Consider the following 23616-nt stretch of genomic DNA (forward strand, 5'->3'; position numbering starts at 1 on the left):
CTTGCATGCATGCATGCATGTACACACATACACACACTCTCCTCCTGCAAATCCAACCCTTTCAACTAGTATCAGAGCCAGAGTAAAGGCCTTGCGCCATTGAAGCATCATGACAGAAATTGCAATGAAACAAAGGAAAAGCTAGGTCTATTTTGTAGAAATGATATGTTTGCGTAAAATACCTTAATTCTTGCTATCTTTATCGAAATTTTTGTGGTCTAAAAATTTTCAGTTGGGTATTTTTCTAAAATTTGAACCAATTTTGCTATACATTCGCAAACTAACTATAGGTTGTACTACACTCAGACCTGATTTTTTCAACTTGATTATTTCCTAGTGTAAATAGGTTTTAGACCAAACATCCATGTGGGTTATGCGTTTCAATGTGGTCTACATTTTTGCAAAACAAAGCTTTTAAAAATTCTTGATGGTTTGAGATCTATTACAGATAGGCTGCATGCTATTTTAGATTTTGTAGATACATTGTAGACAATCCATGTATGCCAATGTGTAGTTGAGCATACTTACATGATTGATTCATAGGTGTTTGGATTGTAGGTATTTATGCTTTTGTAGAGTGAAAGGGTGGTGGTAATGTGTGTGCTAGTCTCCACCCAACCGTGCTATCTTATAGCCTCCCCCTAGCGTACACACTGTCCGGTCGTGCCGGTGGCCTTGCCCATAGGACCCATGTCCTATCGGTTTCATCCTCCAAAGCGAACGTAGGAAAATGTTTTTTAAGTGCGGAGACATTCTCCCATGTAGAACCTTCCTCAGGTCTATCTAGCCATTTTACTGACACCTGTCGTCTGACATGATGTCTAGTGCAAAGCTTATGAGAATCCAAAATCTTTTCGGCTCATGAGAAATGCTTGGCGGTTCGATAAGGTCAACTAACACACCTGTGCCAATGACGTTATCATTCTGTCCTAGCTATTTTCGTAAACGGCTAACATGAAAAACAGGATGAACTTGTGAATGCTCTAGGAGAGCTAACTTATAGGCCACTTGACCTATACGTTTGAGAATGGTAAACAATCCACAATACCGTGGTGAAAGTTTAGCAACTTTTTTCGTCTTTAGACTTTTTGAATGCTCCGAAACTTTGATGAAAACCTTGTCTCCTTCTTCGAAAGTAGCAAGACGACGATGCTCATCTGCGTACTTCTTATATCAATCTTGAGCTTGCTTAACATTCTGTCGAGCAACTCGAAGCATGTCAAAATGTTCTTGGAGAAAATTCGTCGCTTGTTGTATCTTCTCCTTAGTCAACCCCACCGTAACGGGTGATCTAGGTTGAAATCCATATAAAAGCATAAATGGACTAAACCCTGTAGTCACATGCTTTGAACTATTATAAGAAAATTCCAATATAGGTAAGTAGTCTTCCCAATTGGTTTGCTTCTTGCTAACGTACGCTCGTAGCATATCCTCTAGCACTTGATTAACTCTTTCTGTTTGACCATCTGTTTCTGGATGATCAACCGTACTTAGATTAAGTTTCGTTTCCAACTTTTGGAACACAGCTCTCCAGAAGTGATTATCAAACTTTTGATCTCTATCACTAATGATACTAGCTGGAAGACCGTAGAGTATATATATATGCTCTATAAATAGACATGCTAATTCCGATGTATTAACCATAGTCTTAGTGGGAATCAACCCACCTTTGTGAGACGGTCTATAATTACCCAAATGACATCATGGCCACGATTTGTAGTAGGTAGTCCTACTACAAAATCAATAGAGATACTCTCCCACTTACCTTGTGGAATCTCTAAAGGATGTAAAAGGCCACCTACCTTGAGGCGCTCTGCCTTATTAACTTGGCACTGTTGGCAGTTTAGTACGTACTCTTGAACATCATGATGGAAGCCCAACCAATAAAATTGCCATCGAACTAAGGCATACGTCTTACGAATACCTAGATGACCAGCACTTGGACTATCGTGACACTCAAATAAGATTTGGCGCTTAGTGTTTAAGTCCTTTGGCACACATACTCTACCTTTGTGGAGTAAGTAGCCATCACCAATGGAAAAATTCTTCCATCGCTTAAGCTCAACCTGAGTAGGAGTGGAGCTCTACGTGTTGGAGTTTCTATCTGCATGTGCAGAGACATGTTGATCTGGCTGTTCAGAGACATGTGAGTGTGAGGAATCCCTTTTTAAAACTGCACTCCACACTTTAGCATATGATTGATCTTGTGCACACTTGCCATGTAATGACTCCAAAAATCAACTCTTTAGTTCCGTGAAAGCAAGTGAATTAATCTGAGGCATCCGACTTAGTGCATTCACTACTACATTATATCGCCCCTTGCGACTCATAGCTTACAATCATAATCTTGAAGGATTTTTGCCCATCTAGCTTTACGGACCTTCAAATCTGTTTGAGTAGTAAACCATTTGATACTCTCATGGTCAAAAACTACTTCAAACTCGGCACCATATAAATAGTGTCGCCACTTTTTCATAAAGCGTGAATTATGGCATAGAGCTCTCTCTCATAAACATAATAATTCTGTTGAGCTCTATCTAACTTTTCACTTTCAAAGTCTATAGGTCTTCCCTCCTGGAGAAGTACCGCACCAATGGCTTTATCACTAGCATCAGTCTCTACCACAAACGGCTTAAGTGGGTCGACGATTGCTAGGATGGGAGCAGTGGCTATAGCTACCTTGAGCTGTTCAAAACTGCGTTTTTGGGCTTCTTTCCAAGAAAAGGTCTTACCTTTTTCTTTAAGTTGATCCATCATAGGAATAGTGATTTTGGCATAGTCATGGATATACTATCGATAAAATCCAGCCATGCCTAAAAATATTTGAAGCTCCTCAACCGTGTTGGGATGTGGCCATCGAAGAATGGCAGCGACCTTGTCAGTGTCCATCTTGATGTGAGAATAAGAGATCACATGATTGAGGTAATGTATCTCTGTTTTAAAGAAATCGCACTTGCTTTGCTTAGCATACAACACGTGAGCTCGTAGCTGTTCGAACACTAATCATAAGTGTTCTATGTGTTCATCTTCAGTCTTACTGTAAATGAGAATGTCATCAAGGAAAACCACAACAAATTTTCTAAGATAGGGACGTAAAACACTATCCATGAGTGTCATAAATGTAGCTGGAGCATTGATTAGACCAAAAGCACAAAAATTCAGAATGCCCGAACCGTGTTCTAAAGGTAGTTTTGGAGATATCTTGTAAAAGGATATGCACCTGGTGGTATCCTGAACGAAGATCTATCTTTGTATAGTATCTTGCCCCATGGAGTTGATCAAACAACTCATCTACTCTTGGCAGAGGATACTTGTTCTTGATGGTTATGTCGTTTAATCCCCGATAATCTACGCACATGCGCATAGTACCATCTTTCATTTTTACCAATAGAATTGGTGATGCCTAAGGCAAAGTGCTAGGTCTAATGAAACCACGGGCGACGTAGTCAGCCAACTGACTCTGAACCTCCTTGGCTTCTTTAGCACTCATACGATAAGGTGGTTTACTCACCGGTTTATTGCCTGGCAAGACATCTATGCCATGCTTCACATCACGTGTAGGGGGTAAACCCGGTGGTAAATCACTTGAGAACACATCACTATACTCCGTGAGTAAGTGAGTCAACTTTTCCGTGCAAAAGGAGAAAGTAAACTAGAGTTATGCTGGGATGGAGAATCTTGTAATTCCTGTAATGTTTGTTTTACAACAGTTGCACGTTGCTTTATAGAATTAAAATTGAGAGCACTTTGCTCGTTAGATTTGTTAACACTTTTATTATCATTAGAATTCATTGCACTTTGCATACCATTACTAGAATTCACTGCACTTTGCTCTTGAGAATTCACAAGACTTGGAGACAAGCAGTAACACAAAAAGACTTTATCTATTAAATCTGCTTTTTGCAAAATAGAAAGCTCGGTTGTACATATAAGAGGTGCAGATGGTATATTTTTCTCACCAAGAAAAAGCACATATTTACCATTGGCCATAAAGGATAAGGAGTTGTGTTCATAACTTGTGTGCAATGTGTTTCATAAACCATGCAGCCACTCCTGTCCTAAAACTATATCAGCACGGTCCATGTTCATAACTTGGAAGTCAAGGGTCATCGTATGATCTTGAAAATTAATCTCAACCCCTTGAACTACCGTGTCCCATACTTCTTTATCATTCCCAGACATCTGCTCCACCACATACTTGTGAGAACAGGGAGTCTGTGTAAGCTTCAATTTCTTGACTAGCTTATAGTTCAAGAAGTTATGAGCTGCACCATCATCCACTAAAATACGAACACGTTGTCCGTTAATAGTACCATGCATGCGAATCAAATCATGGGGGCCAAAGGTGGGCTGCCACATTGAAGCAGGCACACCACACTTGTGCTTTTCTTCCATATGAAGAACCTCTACAACACAATATTTAGGAGATGAATCTAATGTGAGGCTTTGTACCGTGTGCATGGCCTTTTCTTTGCCTTACAAAAGAGGACAATATTTCTTGTTACGTTGGTCCGAAAGACATCTAAAACACAAATTCTGTTTCTTTGCACGCTTAAAATCGGCAGTGTTGAGAGACCCACGTGGAGTATCTCGTGAGTGCTTAGGCTTCTTAGCCTCTTGTAGGCATGGAGAGGTAGATTGTCTCTTATTCCTCTTGGAACGTGTGGGAGATCTACCTCGCCATTGGCTCTTAGCCACATTGCTCTTAGCAAAAGTATTCTTAGAGTAGAGAACATTTCCTTTCCTCTCTTGGTCATCATCATATATTTGGGCATGACTGATGGCTTCTTCCAAAGTTTTTGGATGTTGGGTCTTGACATGAAGACGATAGTCTTTGTCAAGTCCCCTATTAAAACCCTGTATCTTTTGGAATTCATCTACACCTTCTAGTTTTATTATGATTTTCCGATACTTTGAAAGGTATTGTGTGACAGAGAGGCCAGACATGTGGCATGCATCCCATGCTAACCAATTCTTATCTTCTTCATTGGAGTCTAAAAACTCTTTGGAGAAAGAAGCTTGAAATGCAACCCAAGATGGAGGACGAGCATCTATTGAAAATGTCATCCACCACTTATAGGCCTTGCCTTTAAGAGATAGATTTGTTTCCACAGTCGTCTTTATATCCGGGGTGTGTCTCAATCTATGAATATCGCTCCATTTGTGTAAGAACGTATTGAACGCATCCTTGTTGCGATCACGCTCTTCCCCATGAAACTCAGGAATGGTGATATTCTTAAGTAATGCATTGCTACCATTTGCATCTTCTGCTCCACTTGTCTCTTGGACTCCTTGAGTCGTGCGAGCTTGGTTCCCTTGAACTGTGCTACTTGTGGCTCCTTGAGTGGTCTGTGAATTCATAAATTTCACAAGTAACTCTGTAAGATTGGTAACATTTGCATTGAGTGCAAAGAGGTTGCTTTCAAGTATGCTTTGGTGATGTTCCAAAGTCTTGAAAGCAGCCATATCTACAAGGCCATGATCTCCTAGATCATTGTCATCATGCATATTAGTGTCAGCCGCACCCATGGTGCACTAATTTTGATCTACGTGCTCAAAATCAAACATGTATGTAGGTGGGATATCCTTACTGGCCATGGTAAACACACACTAATGCAAAGAGAGAAAAAAAACGACAACTTGTACCTTGTGAAATTGAAGTCTTTGTGTTTTGTATGCTCCGCAATTTGCATTGCATGTGAACCTCGCCTTGCACGAATTTGAGCGCTTCACTTGCCGTTCGTTGTAAGAACACCTTTGTTGATTCTTCACAAAAACCCGTCATTTTTGTGAAGGCTTTTGTTCACTTTGAAGCTACCTCCTAAAGGAAAAAAGAATTTTTGGAGGAAAACTTGTCTTCCCCCCAATAAGTGAAAAGGAAGGGTGAAGCTACTTCCTTGAAGTTTGAAGCTTTCCCTTTCCTTCTATTTTCACTTTCAACACGAGTAGGCTATCTTTCCTTGTCATACACAACAAGGGTCAATAGCTTGATGGTAAAGTGTTGGCCTCTTACTCTCATGGGGTGGGTTGAACCCTCCTTCATGCAAGGCTTAGCAAGCCTTCCTAGGCGTGGCACCATTGGTACCAACGGAAGTCTTCGGAGCCGTCGAGTTTGCCTTGGTCGCCCGTTGTGGAGGGTGTAGATGGGCGGCCGCAATCGACCGTCGCTGTCTGCAGGGAAAATCATGCTTGTCTTCTTTTGCTGCACAGCAAAGACGTCGTTGTCTGCGGAACGTGGGAGAGAAGCAGAGCGTCGCACGCACATGAAACCCGCTTTTTGCCTCCTCCAAAAAATAACTCGGATACCAATGAAAGGGCGGTGGTAATGTGTGTGCTAGTCTCCGCCCAACCGTGCTATCTTATAGCCTCCTAGGGCCCTAGCGTACACACTGTCCGGCCATGCCGGTGGCCTTGCGCATAGGACCCATGTCCTTACATAGAGAGCCACATGTTATAGGCTCCTTTGTTGGCAGTTCCTAGCTAGATTTGTACACGTTTTGGATCTCTTGGGTATGAATTTGATCATTATGTTTGCTTGTGGTTTATGCAAGTTGTGAAATATTCATTACTTATACTCTTTTGATAGCTTTCAATCCCCGCAAGGAGTTCACTTCAGTTTAGAGATACTATTGATGCTTATTTATATGCATATATTGTTACATGTAGCAACAATTTTCTCATGATTTATGTATGTTGAGTTGTATATACTGCCTTTTGTGGAGCCTTATTGGCATTTAACCTTGATCAAATTCATTTAGTTTTCTAAGTCTTTTGGAGGTTCTTGAGTGAGGTTTTCTTTGAGATGAGAGATTTTCAAATGTTGGGATGTCTTCGGTGATATAGGTGGCTAGAGTTACCCCCTTTACAAGACCTCCCTCTATGTATAGAGAAGACTAGGTCCTTTGTATGATGTGTTGGGAGAGTCAAATTTGATCAGTTTGGGTTAGATTTAGTGCATTTGATAAGCAGTATACTACTCTCTATGCATAGTGTCAATGTTTTGACAACTTTATAGACTCGTTTTTCTATTGAGATTCTCTTGTATTTAATGGGAAAACTCTGCCAAAACTTTTCCAGATTCTTGCCATCAAATTAACTCTTCATAGTTATGGCATTGTCTTTTGAAAATAATATCTACAATATCCCGAATTTTGATGGCACAAAAACTGCTTCATCTAGAAAGAACATATCTAGGATGTTTTGATTTAGAAGAACTAGCTAGAACCATTGTTTGAACGCCAAGAGAGTGATGGCTACACAAATGACCAAGGGAAACAACTTGATGCAAAAGCAAGATCTACTATTTTTTTACACCTTGCAAAGTCAATGTCCTTTACTATTATGGGTGGAGCCACCACTCATGATCTACGATGGAAGGTATGCAACCCTTCTGAGAGCAAGGCTACTAGTAGCAAAGTTTACTTGATGAAAAACATTTATGAGCATTGTGTGAAGGAAGGTGGAAGTGTTTCAAGATGCTTGAATGAATTTAACATCAGTTTCAATCAATTGACAATGAAGTCCAATCTATTTTCTTGTTGTGTTCCTTACCTTCCTCATGGGATACATTTTGTATAGTCATAATCAATTCAAAACCTAATGGAAAGCTTGTTTACAATGATTACATTGGTATTTTTCTCACTAAAGAAATTTGCAAAAAATCTATGAAACCTACCAAGTTTCTTGATGCTTATGTTGCTTACTCTTCTAGAAATAGAGGTCTCACTCATGAGCGTGCCAAGTCTAAGAATGTAGGAACTTTTGTAGAAAATCTCGTGGTTCTATGTATGATGTTGAGTGCTATTATTTCCATAGGAAAATACACATGAAGAAAGATTGTTGTGCAGCACATGGAGACAAGAAGTTTCATGATGATAAGAAATCTAGCAATTTGGATTCTAAGGGAAAAGCTAAGGTGGAAGAGATAAATGTTGTGGAGTCTCCAAAGACTCATGTTTTTTATATGACTTATGCTTCAGATATCTTGGTAATTATGTTATATTTTAGTGCAAATTCTCTCATTACATATGAGGCTAGCTATGCACATGATTGGATGATTGATTCTTGAGCTAGTTTCCATGTTTTCTACATAGAGAGTGGTTTTCCTCTTATGTGATGTGCTATCAGGGTATGGTCAAGTTGAGGGATTCTTTGTGCTTGAAATTGTTGAGATTGGATATATAAAGTTGGCACTCTCTAATGGCACAAGATTTATGCTTAATAATCTCAGTCATGTTGCCAAGTTAGCAAAGAGATTGATCTCTACATGACAGTTGGATGGCTTAGGGTTACATGACCACATTTGGACACCAATCTTAGACTCTTCGGTTATCAAGAAGGAAAGCTTAATTCTTCTCAAAGTTCCAAAGCATATTTCCTTGTATTTCAGACATATATTGTGTGTAAAAGATAATATTATCACAATAGCTAAGTTGCCTCTACTAAGTTGTGGCATAGTCAGCTAGGCCATATGAATCTAGGAATGTAAACTCTTAACATTTCGGTTATTTACATATCTTAGCAACTTTTCTATGTGTGAACACTGTATTTATGAAAAACACACCAAGTGTGTACATGAATCCATGAATAGAAAGCGTGTTGAGCCACTAGAGCTCATTCATAGTGAAGTCTATGGTCCTATGCCAACCAAGTCTCTAGGGGGTCTAGTTATTTTGTAATTGTCCTTCATAACTCTACTAGAGGAAGGTGTCAGTTTACCCTTAGAAACATAAGGATGAGGTTATCTCTAGGCTCTTGAAGTTCCTTGAATTAGTTGAAAATCACTCTGGAAAGAAGCTTAAGAGCTTGTGGATTGACATTGGTGGGAACTATGTCTCGAAAAAGAGATGGGAGACTTCTATACTTGAAGAAGGATTTAGTGACCATTTATTGTGCCATAAACACCTACTTAGAATGGAGTCACTAAGCATATAAATCATATTATATAGGAACGTGTTCTAGCTATGCATTTTGTGGAAAACCTTACACAAGCCTTTTGGGAAAAAGTCATTTTAGCCATGGCAGTGCATAATATCAATTTGTCTCCTAGCGTACAATTGGATTACAAGATTCTAGAAGATTTGTGGTTGGGTAAGAAGCCAAATTACAACCATTTATGTGTCTTTGGTTGTGCTCGGCATATGCTCATGTGCAAGAAGAGCTTAGATCAAGCTTGATCCAATGTCTAAATTGATCATGCTCACATGTGGTTGCAAGGCTAGATTAGTTGCTAAGGGATTTAAGAAGCATAAAAATATCGATTTTGATGAGATATTTCCACCTATGGTCAAGATGACTAATTTTGCATGGTGCTTGTCTTAGTGGCCATTAACGATTTGGAATTGGTTTAAATGAATGTGAAGATGACTTTCTTTCATGGAGATCTCCAAGAGGATGTTTACATGCAACAACTTGAAAGATTTGAAGTGCCAAACAAAAAAGAATCAATGTGTAATCTCAAAAAAACTCTTTATGGCTTGAGGCAAGGGTCCATGCAATGGTATCAGAAGTTTGATACATTCATGCAGTCTCATGGTTATAAGAGGAGTCAAGAGGTTCATTGCTTGTTCACAAAAATTCTTAGTGCCATAGATCATCGATACTTCTTGTTTTATACATTGATGACATGCTTAGTGCCGCAAAGTCCACTCACAAGATTGCCAACTTGTTGCAAACGTTGAGTCAAAACTTTGCTGTGAAGGATTTGGGAAAAGCTAGTCACTTTCTTGGTATGCATATCATGCATGAAAGCTCTAAGAGAATTTTTCTACTATCCTAGGAATCATACATTGATAAGGTCTTGCATCATTTATATATACAAGAATGGAAGGCATCAAGTATCTCAATGGTGGCATATGTGAAGCAAAGATGATTCTCCTAATTCAAATGCTAAGAACGTCAAGATAAAAACATACCATATTTCTCAACTGTGGACAATCATATGTATGCAATGCTAACAAGTATGGATATTTCATTTTTAATGGGAGTGATGATCGGTTGCATGGCCGATCTTGGTAGAAAACATTGGGAAGCCATAAAGTATATCTTGGTAGAAAACATTGGGAAGCCGTGAAGTATATCCTCAAATATTGGCAAGGTATAGCAAGAAAGTGCTTATGCTTCAATAACAGTGATCTATCTGTTGTTGGATACATGAAGGTGGATTATGTAGGGAATGGGGGAAAATATCTTTCTATTATTTACCATAGCCGAATTGCATCGTGATCGAGCAGATAATTTCAAGTCTTTGTATGTGGACATTGTCCAATATCTTGCAAAAGTGCTACATATAAGCTTGTTATCCTTAAAAGCCTATCAATGATAAACTTTGATACTAGATAATAGTTTAATATTACAACAATTTATATGCATATTATGTGCAATATAAATTCATATAGCCTATTGCACAAATAGACACCTAAAAAAGTCAAAGTACATCCTTTTGGATTAGGTATTGGTTTAAGTAGGCTAAGATGACCCGTCTTTGCTAGAAAATCATGTAACTAGTTATTGCTTATAATGAAAAGCTATATTCTATATGTTTTTGACCGTATTAGGAGCCGTGGCCTCAACCCATCCCTTTGGATTTGGTAGGTCAAGTCAAGGCATATGACAGATCCAGACCCATTGTATGGTGCTAGCCCGCGGTATGTGTGTGTTTATGATTGAATGCCTAACAATAGTTTGATTTCACAAACTATTGAACCATACAATGGGACTAGACACTAGATAGAACATAGATGCTCAAGGATAACTCAATTTTTGCAAGAGAAAACTGCGAAAGTCGTAAAAAAACCTGTACACGTGGAAAAATTTAGGGTCCACCCAAACTTGTGTCTCCTCTCTTCTCCATTGCTGCGCACACACACACACACACACACACACACACACACACACACACACACACACACACACACACACACACACACACATACTCACTTGTGCACTTCACTCATAGGCAAAATGAAGTACAATGTGAAAAGATAAAGATAAGATATCTTTTTAGTCATACACAAAATTCAAGATCTAAACTAAATGAGGGACAACATAAAGAATGATAAATTACATGTAACATCTTGTGCCAATCATGAGACTTCATGCCATATAATTGAATGCTTCCACCTTTATTTGCCTTTGTGAAAGATCCCTTTAGTGATCTCATGTATCCTATTGGTTTGCAAATAGAGGCAATAGAACCCTTCACTCAATCAAGCTCTACTTTGGTTAGAATCCATGGGGCTTTAGGAGGCACAATCATTCCAACGGGTGGAGTGGTTGATGCGGGGAGACGTTTCAAGGCTCTCAAATCTTTCCTTCCCCCAATGAGTCTCTTTTGCTTGTAATGTGGCCCCCAAAGGGTGTGAGAAAAATTCTTGAATATGTGCATGGGATCCAAGAGGTGTTGAATTTTTCAGTGCCTCTAGTATGGAAGCCTTAAAAATATGGAGTACCTTGACAAACATTTTGGTGTAGTAGATGGGGGTGGATCATTGATGTAGTGCTCTTCCCGACCTCTCATCTAGACGCCCCATCACCAATGATGGCCCCCAATTAGGACAAGCATTGTGGCCTGATGTGGACAACCCTGCATTGATATCTCTAGAGAAAATATCTATCCTTCAAATAATAAAGAGCAACAAGGATGAACACAACATACTAGAAATCTCTCCAAGGCCAAGATAGTCATGCATAGTCTACATAAGGATACCCCTCACAACGGCCTCTCTCCTCTCCTTAGGAAGTGATACATCCACAACAAAGATGCCCTTCCATAACTCCTCCAAATCCTTAATGAGAGGCTCAAGGTAGACATCAATATTTGTACTTTCCTAGCACAAGCAAAGAAAGAAGTACATTTCCCTTCTTGGTTGCCTCCCAAGGTGGAATATTGTAGCTGACCAAGTGCTCTAATGTAACTTGGTTCCAGAGAGATTGACACCATTGCTTGTCATTGCAAGCCTCAAGTATCAAGATCCAAACATAAACTCTAGCCAATGAGTCTCTATGTGCCTCCATCATGTAGGTGAATTAGTCAGAGACACACATCATTCCATCATTTGAGTAGTGGTTGGCATGCCATCTGAGAAGTTCCAACATGGACCTACTTTGAGGGGCAAATTGATAGGAACACACATTATTCCATCATTTGAGCCATGGTTGGCATGTCATTTGAGAAGTTCCATCGTGGACATACTTTGGATCCAAGGAATATGTGAAAAATGCCTCAATACCTTGCAGGGGTAGGAACCTTGACCATGAGGGTCTTGTAGCATGGCTCCTTGCACCAGTCGCAGTAGGTGTTCACATGTGCATGTTGATTGTGGTAAAGTATGAAATTGTTGACATACGATCTCTCCCATTAATGATACAAAGGTATGTGGTGATCTCAGGAAAGAAATGTTCCTATCAATCTACAATCAAATAGACAATCAATACAATTGCACAGATCAACTAAAAAATTGAAATAAACAAAAACTAAAAATAGAACTTACTTGAGGAGTTCATCTACACTAGCATTACTCCAACCAAATTTTGCTTGCAAGTTGGGCACTTCCAATGATGCTCAAAGCACTAAGTATTGTGCACCATTCTAAAGAGATGTTTAAGCTCTCGATAGCAACCTATCATTCACCAATTGTACTCGTGTAGTTCATGGTCTACACTCCCTATCACACATGTTTGCTTCACATGCCAGTAACTCATCGACCATGTCAAACCAAGCATATGCTCATATTTAAACTCAAAGTGACCCTGAGAGGTGCAAAGAGGAGTTGTTGAAGTAGAGCTAGTGCCACAATCACTCGGAGCCATGCCTTCACTCACCCGCCCTTTGTAGGGAATTTTACTAACGCGTTTACTACCTACAACCATGTCTATGTTATGCTGCACAAAATGCATCGATGGTAACCCACGGCATTACATCTTTTTATTACATTAAAAGTTCCTTCAATTGATTTGCAACATTTGCTTCTTGTGGTGACAAGGAAGTAGCAAGAGAAGAAAGAGAAGAAGAAGCATGCGACATGGAGAAATCATTTACCATACTTGAACGATTACCACCATTGGATAAAAATGACACAAGGAGTAACACAAAAAGAGTTCTTCTATTTTATTATCTAAAGAGAGCTTCATAAGCTTGAAGGTAAAAATAAGTGATGAAGAAGGCATGTTCTTTTTCTCCAACAACATTGGATTCAAGCATTAGAGTATTATGCTCATAGCTACAACATAATGATGAATCTAACCCATGCAACCACTACCGGCTTAACACCATATATGCTCTATCCATATCTTAACTTGAAAACCCAGGGTTTTTTGATACCATTGAATCTCAAGTGGTACCCCCTTTACCTGTGTATCCCACACATCGGCACCATTTATCATCACTACCTTGTAGGAGTGGGTACTAGGGGTCTGTGGTAGCTTGAGATGTTTCACTAACTTATAGTTAATAAAATTATGAGATGCATTATTATCTACCAGAATTTTCACATTGTGACCCTTGATGGGCCCATGTATTCTTACAAGCTTGTGTGGATCAAAGTTGGTTGCCACACATAGAGACCATAATATTGTACTCATGCACAACTTTGGTATGTATAATTTCCATCTTGGGATATCAAGAAGAGGATTCTAGGAGAAGCAATTGCACCATGTGCAAAGCTTTCTCCTTGCCTTGGGAAGTTGATCTCCCCTTGTTACAATCCTCTTTGCCGTGTCCACTTACAAGCAATTAAAGCTTAATTTATCCTTTTTCGAAATCCTCATTTGATAGATGGCCAAGAGGCCCATTGGTATTTTTGGGCGCATCATATGAGGCTACCATAAATTTATTCTTATTATGACTATGAGATGCATGTATATTTGAAGTGTCATGCATGTGCATGCAATGCAATAAGTTTTCAAATGGATCATCATGGATATGAGCTTGCACTATAGCTTTCTCAAGTGTTTTGGAATCATGTGTTTTAATGTGCTTCTTAAGCTCGTAGTTTAGCCCATGGATAAACCCTCTCACTTGCAAGAAAGCGTCTAGGCCCTCTGGCTCAAGGATAACATCTCTATAGTGCTAGATATACTCAAGCAGTCTCTTATGCTAATGCATAGAACACCTATCCCATGATCGGATCGGAACACTCTCCTATGATCGGAATGTCAAAAAATAGTCATTAACGCACTCAAATCAGCAAATTTAGCCTACTAACCTGTAGTCTAAAATCACATCGTTATCGACAATGAATGTACTTGAATGAAAGAGCATAGAAGAAGGAACAAATGCCATTACCAGAGCTCAAGCTGTGAAGATTACAAGTTGCAAGAGAGTAGTCACTCTCATTTGTATGCTCAATACTTGAAAACTTGATAATGATAAGGTGTGCTTTTCCCACTTTACAAAATAGGCTTTCTATCTAGGGTTCTCTTGGCCAAGAGTTGATTTACAATACTCGGACTTTTTGCAAACTTTACAACTTAGTATCTTAGAGCTTTCCCATCTATAATCAGAGACTACAAATAATTACAAGGCTTTTCAAAAAAATAATGAAGATATATCAAAATTTTGGGCTAGGGGTCAACTCGAAGGGCGCCCGTCTAGCTTGACCGCCAACATTCCCCCCTTCCTAGTCTTTGCATGCCCTTATGAAAAATTGTCCTTGTCTGCTTGTCAGTGTCTCTTCTTTGCTTTGGCAACTGATGGACGGATTTCATGTAGCTTTCTTTATTAGTCCAGTGCTCGCTTCTCGAGTGTATGAATGAGCAACTTGAGCTTTTTTCCTTTGGCTTCAATTTCCACCTTTGCTGTCAATTCTTTGAAATGGTTGTTACTTAATGTGCTCTAATAGGCAATGTGTCAATCATGCATATTCTTTGTCATGGGGTTGAAAATAGATGAATCAACTTTGAAGAACCCGGTCATGAATGCATCTTCAAATGTTTTCATTTAGTGAGAGGGTAGACGCGGGCATACAACCCCATGATGATGTTTTGGCTCGGAATCTCTGTCTCTAGATTCCAATATAGACCTCTTCTCCCCTCTAAAAATACTTGCCAAGGATGCTCTGCCGCTTCGATATCTTCAAATGCTGTGATGCAAGTAATGATCATCTTAGAAATCTTCACTAGCATTTGGCAAACTAGGTCAAGGACATCCTTCATTTGATTGACAACTTCTCGTAGAGTGTTGAGCATATACTTTTTTTATAGAGGGTAGTTCCCTACTGGCTTTGTGAGAACGGGGTAATTCAACACTACTGGCCTTTTATGTTGCCATAAGTAGAAGCTATCATAGGATCGCCTTTGATTGATAGGACAATACGTTGGGTTGATCCTGAGATGTTGTGGTGCATTTTTGTAGTATGCCTCATCTGTTGGGCACTTCTCAAACCACTTCCTTCTCTAGAGAGGATGGTTGTCGAGGATCATTTGAACTTGATTTGTTGTAACAAGAACTTCCCTGTAATCCCCCTTGTGGTTTGGCTCAAGGCTAGACATCATCTTCTTTTTCCATAGGAGAGACTCTTGTATCATCAATGGCAGGGATATCATTTTGTGCCCATGGTTTTTGACAGCCTCATTTGGTGTGCTCATAAGAAGTGCAACCAATTTAGTACTTTGAGTTCATATTGCATATCCGCTTTGTGTGATGGGTCACGCACTTCTGAGATCCACTTCTGAATTTTTTCTCTAGCATCTGTTTCTAGTGTTTCTTCAAAGTCATGCAACCCTACCTCAGTAGACGTGCTAGGGAATTCTTCAAGGGGAGGGTCCATGCTTATGTGATCCATACCCATTGTTCGAGGAACTTTTATTGATGTTTGATGAGCCTTTACAACACTAATGGCTAGATATTTCTATTGTAGGTCCAGGGCATGCGCTACGCTTTGTGTTGTCAGCTCCTCTTTTGCTTTAGCTAACTGTTCTCTCAAAAGTTTGATCTCATCATCTTTTTGGCTTTGAATGGCCTTGTGTCTAGTAGTCAGGACCTGTCTGTCATATTTCTCCTGAGCTAGAGCCTCCTTGAGATCTTTGAGCTCTTAGACAATTGAGGCCAATGTTGATGAGGTAGAAGCAGGAGTTGGGGTGTCTTGTATCGCCAAGAGCTGAGAGAGTGTTGTTTTTACCACCCCATAAGATTCTCCAAGATTTACATTGTTCTGCCGTTCTTTTTCAAGCTCGTTCTCGAACCATTGCTCAACTTGTAGATTTGTGAAGGCTTGAGCTTCTTGGTAGCTCTCTTTTGTAATTCTGACTAGAGGTCAAGCTGTACTCTTTGTAATTCTTCAATTCTGTTTTATAGTTGGCAACTCACCTCAATTGCTTGTGCTGCTTCTACTTTAGTGTCCTCTAACTCCAATACTCTTAAGTTATGGAGGGCTCTTTGACATTGAAATTGAAGTTTTATATGTTCCAAATGCTCATCAATGTCAAAGCTGCTCACCAACCACTTGCCTTCTTCTATAATTTCTTGAGAGTGGGTAGACACCCTCCGTCTCTCTTCCACGGCCTTTGACTGGCTCCTCATAATACATAAAAGGTGGAATCATTGGATGAGTTATGAGCGGTTCTGTCGGTTGCGCATAACACACAATTGCTGGATTTTCATGAGCTAGACGGTTGTTGCCCAATACTCGTTGCGGTTTGTCCCCTCCCCTTATTGCATTGTTTGGTCCAATCTGATACCTTAGAGACGATGGAAATTTTTACGTTGCCAATGGTCTATACTACCTTTCCCTCACGCGGTTTTTGTTTAGAAACACTTACTAGTGGCATGGTTCATGTATTTCTGCTCTATGGCACACCACTTCAACACTCTTGGATCATTGACTACTTGTGGCTTCTACGGCCTCATGTTAGGATTTTGCCGGTAGGTCTGATTTATTTGGTAGACCACTTCCTCAACCAACCGGTCCATGTTTTGTTTGTTTGAAGCAAGAGCACCGCGTTTTGCAGTAGATTCACTGATGGTAGAATAGGGTTTAGGGTTATGAGTCCTTATTGTTTCTTGTAGAATGACTGGTCAATGTTAGTTCCTGGTTAGTGTCTGGGTGCCCAACACTTAGGTGTGGCACATTGGGCTTTACCACCCCAACAACCTCCCACTTAAAGGACAATGTGCATTTAAGCTAGGGTGACAATGTATATATACATACAATACAGGTAGACAATGACCATGATCATCTACCCAATTCCCATGAGTGCCCGACAATGTGCAAACAGCTCTAAAGGTAAGCCCTTTGTTAGAAGATCAACAAGATTCTCACTAGTGTGAATCTTGGCAAGCTGCAATCGCTTGTTCTCAAGCACCTCACGAATGAAGTGATACTTCACATCCACATGCTTTGTCTTTGCATGAAGCACTAGATTCTTTGCCAATTGTATAGCACTTTGGCTATCACAATGTAACACAGGCATCTCAACATTGATTCCCAAGTCTCCCACTAGCCAACCAAGCCATAAAGATTCCTTGCAAGCTTATGAAGTTGCAACATATTCAGCTTATGTAGTAGACAAGGTAATGCAATCTTGCATCCATGAAACTGCACCTCTAGTGAAATAAAAAACATAGCCTGAAGTGGACCTTCTCTTGCCCAAGTCTCTAGCATAATCTGCATCTGTGTAGCCCATTACACATGCTTCTTTTTGTCCAAAGAAAATTCACATGTCTTTTGTACTATTCAAATAGCACATAACCCCTTTCACTACCTCCCAATGTTTCTTGCTTGGATTTGACATATATCGGCTAACAACTCCCACTACAAAAGCAATATCAAGACGTGTAACAATCATAGCATACATCAAACTCCCAACTATAGATGAATAAGGCACTTGTGCCATTTCAGCCTTTTCCTCTTTAGACTTAGGGAAATCAATTCTACAAAGTTTCACATATGGAGGCAATGGAGTAGTCAATGACTTTCCCCTTTCCATATTGAAATGCTTGAGCACTTTAGTAATGTACTTACATTAAGACAAATAGACCAATTTCTTGCATCTATCTCGCCTAATGCGCATGCCAAGGATATGGCTTGCTTCACCCATGTCTTTCATTTCAAAGTTCGCATGGAACTTTGACTTCAAGGCTAAAATCTCATCCTTGCATTTCCCAACAATTAACATATCATCCCCATAAAGGTCCAAAATCAGCAAACTACCATCTTTAGCTAGCTTAGTGTAGAGGCAATGTTCCATATCGCTATGTTTGTAGCCTTGAGAGAGCATGAACAAGTAGAATTTACAATACCACTCCCTTGATGATTGTTTTAGACCATAAAGAGTCTTTTCTAACTGACACACCAAGTTTTCATTTCCCTTCTCAACAAAACCTTCTGGCTGCTGCATGTACACTTCTTCTTGAAGATCAGTATGCAAGAACGCCATCTTGACATCCATCTGGTCAAGTTCCATGTCTTCTTTAGCAACCAATGCAAGTACACACCACAGAGTAGTCATATTGACAAAAGGAGAAAAGATCTCATCAAAGTCAATACCTTGCTATTGCTTAAATCCTTTAGCAAAAGCTGTGCCTTGTACTTGGGTTTCTTATCATGAGATATAAATTTTTGCTTATACATCCATTGCATGGTAATTCCTTTTTACCTTTAGGCAATCAAACCAACTTCCAAGTTTGATTCTTATGCAGTGAGTCCATTTCCGATTGCATAGCTTTTTCCCACTTTGCCTTGTCTTATAAGTGGAAGGCTCTCCGCAATTTGTCAACATAAATGTAGTACAATGAGGGAGTAAATTGATCAAGAGGCCTTGAAACTCTTACAGACCTTCTAATAACTAGTTGAGCCTGTTGTCCCTCAGCAACATCTTGTACTACAGGAGGATTTTGGCCTTGTTGTCTGACATTAGGCACTTCAGCCCTATTGTGAACAATGCCATCTTCTTGGAAGATAATTCTCATGACCTCCACTATATGCATAGGCTTCTTATGAATCTTTTCTTCATTGAAGTACACTCATTGCTGCAAACAATATTTTTAGCTTCAGGATGATCCCATAGCCAAAATCCCATCTCTCCAAGATTGCGATGGCCCATTTTTGAGACTTAGGTGCCAACTTGGTCCGAAACTCCTTTGGAGCATGGCAATAGGCTTCATAGTCAAAGACTTTAAGATGCTTATAAGAAGGTGGCTTCCCAGACCAAAGCTCTTTAGGTACCTTCTCATCTAAAGCCTTGTTAGGAGATCTATTAATGAGATGGAGACCCATTGATAACGCTTCTGCCCAAAATCCATTAGGCAACTCTGCATTAGAAAACATGTTATGCAACTTCTCTTGTATGGTACGGTTCATCCTCTCAACAACACCATTTTGTGGAGGGTTATATGGAGCAGTCAAATCTCTTTTGATGCCTTTGGAATCACAAAAATTTTGAAAGGCTTTAGTGACATACTCACCACCATTTTCTGACCTTAAGCACTTGACTTTCTTGCCATACTAGTTCTCCACTAATGCCACAAAATTCTAAAATTTTGAAAGAACTTCATTCTTCTTCTTGAGAGGATATACCCACACTTTCCTTGAGAAGTCATTGATGAATGTAACAAAGTACAATGAACTTCCCATGGATACGTTAGGCATAGGCCCACACACATCACTATGCACTAACTCTAATGGCTCACTTTTCCAAGTGCTTCCCCTTTTGTGTGGTGACTGTGTTTGTTTACCATAAAACAATGCTCACAAACTAAAAATTTTGAGAAATTGAAGCCAAGAACATAACCAAAATGAGACAAGATTTTCATTCCCTTTTGAGACATATGTCCTCATCGGTGATGCCACAAAGAAACACTTGGCTACTCGGTTACACAAATTACATGGTTTTTAACATTGGATACATGAAGCATGTACAAAGTCCCAGACTTTGAACCATGTGCTACCACTAAAGAACCTTTGGTGATTTTCATGAACTATCACCAAATGTGCAGTAATATCCAGTGTCATCCCATTTTTCTGTACTATCAAGCTTTTGGTAAGCTTCAGCACATGTCTCACATTCTTGAGCATGAATGAAGAACCATTATGAAATTTTAGCTACACGTCACTGATACCAACTAAGTCGCAAGCAAAATCATTGCCAAGACGAACACGACCTTTACGGGCTGCATCATATGTACTGAGCCACTCCCTATGAGGAGTCACACGACACAATGCACCTGAGTCAAGAACCCAATCCTGTAAAGCATAGTCAGCAGTGGAAACCAAGAATGTTGAATCTTCAACAAAAACATTGTTGATCTCTTCAATATTTATGCTGCTTTCTTTAATCTTTCCTTCTTCCTGCTTCTTGTCTTTACCTTTCTCTTGTTTCCACTTTTGACATTCTTTCTTCATATGACCCTTTTTGTGACAGTGATAGCACTCAATGTCTTTTTGGCCACGTGCTTTGCTACAAGATTTTTATCTCTAACTTTGCTTGTCCTTTTCCTATGATCAAGCACGAACAATGAGAGCATCGCTAGTACCACGAGAAGCATCAAGATTCTTCATGCTAACCTCTTCAGTAAGCAAATTTCCCTCAACATCAACACATGTTAAACCATCAAGAGGTGCCGAGTTACTTATGGCTATGCAAAAAGTATCCCAACTTTTTGGCAACGTAACTAGCAAGAACATTTGCTTTGACCAAATCATCAAAATTGACTCCCTGCGCAGAAAACTGACTGAAAATGGTGTTGAACTCATTGAGATGGTTGAACATGGGTGTGCCCTCATCCATCTTCAAATCAACTAACTTTTTTAGCCAATAAACTTGTGACGATGCGCTTTGCTTCTCATACAGGTCACATAACTTCTTCCACAGCTCAGTGCTAGTCTTTTCCTTGTTCACCATTGAAGTACACATTATTTGACAAAGTCAGCGTGATGGTGGACCTAGAAAGCTCATCCAAATCCTGCCAATCATACTCATCCATATCCTCAAGCTTTATCCCCTTCATCTTTATTGGCTAGATCTGCTTCTTATGTACTAAGACATTGTAAAATTGTTCCTTCCAAAATGGTAAGTTAGTGCCATCTAACTTCTCAATGTTGAACAAAAAGTTCTCCAATGATGAAGCCGTCACTTGACAAGGAACAAAATTTGTAGATCCACTGCACTAAACAAGATGATAGAAAACTTGAAATTTTTTGGCAGAGTCTCCCCTACAAAACCGACTTATGAACCCAAAACAAATGTATACAATGACTGAAATGTTGATTCAAGTGGCTAAAGTGGCAAGATAGAATCTCAAGAAACTATCATTGTCACTGTCTCCAACTCTAGAAGAGTGTCCCTGACCAAATAAACATTGTCAAATGAATATGCATAAAGATAGCAGCAATGCCAACAACAATACATCCTATGTTGATGCCAAAACTATGGGGATGTCGGGGGCTCACCCCAAAACTTGTATCACCAAAAGGATCTCCACATTTGAGAATTCCCCATCTCAATAAAACCTTACCACGACCCAACAATAGGCTTTGCATGTTTCCATCACAATACATAGACCGCATAAGATCTTACATTAGCCACAAAAACCCTTTCTGTAATCGCTGCAGCGGTTTGTTTGATTTAACAGACCCTCAAGATCTTACATCAAAAATGCATGTGACAAAGATTGCAGAAAGAATTTGCAATGAAAACTTGTACCATGTCTGAACTGAATATCTTTCAAACCATCGAGAATTTGCAGAAACTTCCTTTTGCAAAGTTGTAAATCTAAAAAAACCGGTTGGGGTGCTTGGTAATGGGCATGAAATGAGCTATTTCTACATGTCAAAATAGATCTGTAAAAATCTACAGCTGTGTATCATAGACCTGTAGGCAGTCTACCAAACGTACAACAAAACCTGTGCTGAATTTGGAAAAACTTTCAAGTGGAAATTTGTAGACCACAACGTTTTTAGTATGGTCAATGGGAACCAAGCTGAAAATTGACCGTTATCTCAGTCAAAATTTTGCTGCAAAATAGTGCAAAAACATTTTGAGCTTCACCTAATCTCCGCCATAACGTCATCGTGCTCTTTGTGATTGCCATGTGCTCTGATACTGATTGAAGTGCGTGAGTGAGAGCGTGTGTGTATGTGTGCAACAATGGAGAACAGAGAAGAAGAGAGGAGACATAGGTTTGGGTCGACTCCAAACACAATAGTGTTTAGAGTTATGAGTCCTTATTATTTTATGTAGAATGAATGGTCAGTGTTAGTTCCCGATAAGTGTCCGGCTGTCCAACACTTAGGCGTGGCACATTGGGCTTTACCACCCCAACAATGAGTATGTGCAGGTGCGAGGACAAGAAATGGAGGGAAGCTATTTTCATATTGAGCAAGTTAGTAAGATACATCATATCTCTATTCCATGAAATTGTTCTATCTACACTAGATCCTCAACATGTACTTAGTGTACTCTTGTAGGTTATCTTGTAGATTTTTTAACTCCAAAGAAATAGAAATAGATGCAATCCCTAGAGCTCAAAAGCTTGCCATGAAAATAGTTTGTGCCATTGAGGATGAATTTCCTCAATTCATTCTTGTTATTCAAGCCCAACTATTGGTTCATGTGGTTGAGGAGATAGCTATATATGGAGTAGTGCATGCACAATGGATTTTCTTAAAAAACTCTCAAACATTTTGTCCTACTACGGACCAAGCGTGAGGCATGCATAGTCGAAGGATGGATCATGCAAGAGGCATTTCTATATATCTCGGAGTATTTGGATACTATTAATACCTCTTTGCCTTATATGTGGTCAAATGAGGAGGATGCAAAGATGACTTCTCACTTGCTAAGTGGAAAGAAAAAATTAATTGTCATGGATATGGATCTATGCTAAGTGGTCAAAATTTTTTGCAACCCAATGCAAATATTCTGATCAAGTGGGTGGACTTGTGGACAACGGCAAAGGAAACACATTTGTGAGAGAGGGAAGCATAGAAGCAAGCTCATGGAGGCAGGATGGCACCCATTGTTCTTTGACACCTTGCATGTTTTCTAGTTCTCATTAATCCCAAGTGGATCCACGAGAGAATGACTGAAGAAAAGGCACATGGAGAGGCCATTGTCCAAAAAGAATGGGGGTATGCATGAGGTTGCATGCCAAAGGCAGAATACTCATACAACATAACCATATTATAGTTTTTACTTGATTTGATATTTATAATTGATTGTATAAATTTTTCTATGATCTAGTGTCTTTCCTTTAACTCTCTATTGGTCAAAGGGTCAATACTTTTGTATATGCCATATTGATGAGCATCGAACCACCATGGATTGTGGCATCATGGGCAACTTTGACACAAATAGTGATGAGACTAGGTATTGTGAGACTATTGTAAGGATAGTGAAGGTTGATTTTAGAACTTTCCATACCTACATCTTTGAGTACAAGTGATTTGAAAATGTGTCTAGATGGCATGAGAATGGAATCTGCATGGTGGACTCTAGTGTGCATCACATAGGGAGACATGAAAACTTAGTTTTTCCATGAAATTGTGAGCAGGTGAGTGATGACCAAGTTTATCTTTATTTGTTTGTACCCAAATACCAATTTGACTCACTTTGAACTTCTTTTCCACAAGTCATCTATATCCCATCAATCCATCAACCAAGATTTTGATTCGTAGCTCC

The sequence above is a fragment of the Adiantum capillus-veneris genome, chromosome 19, assembly GCF_014529385.1.
Source record: "Adiantum capillus-veneris isolate H3 chromosome 19, ASM1452938v2, whole genome shotgun sequence".
NCBI classification, from domain to species: Eukaryota; Viridiplantae; Streptophyta; class Polypodiopsida; order Polypodiales; family Pteridaceae; genus Adiantum; species Adiantum capillus-veneris.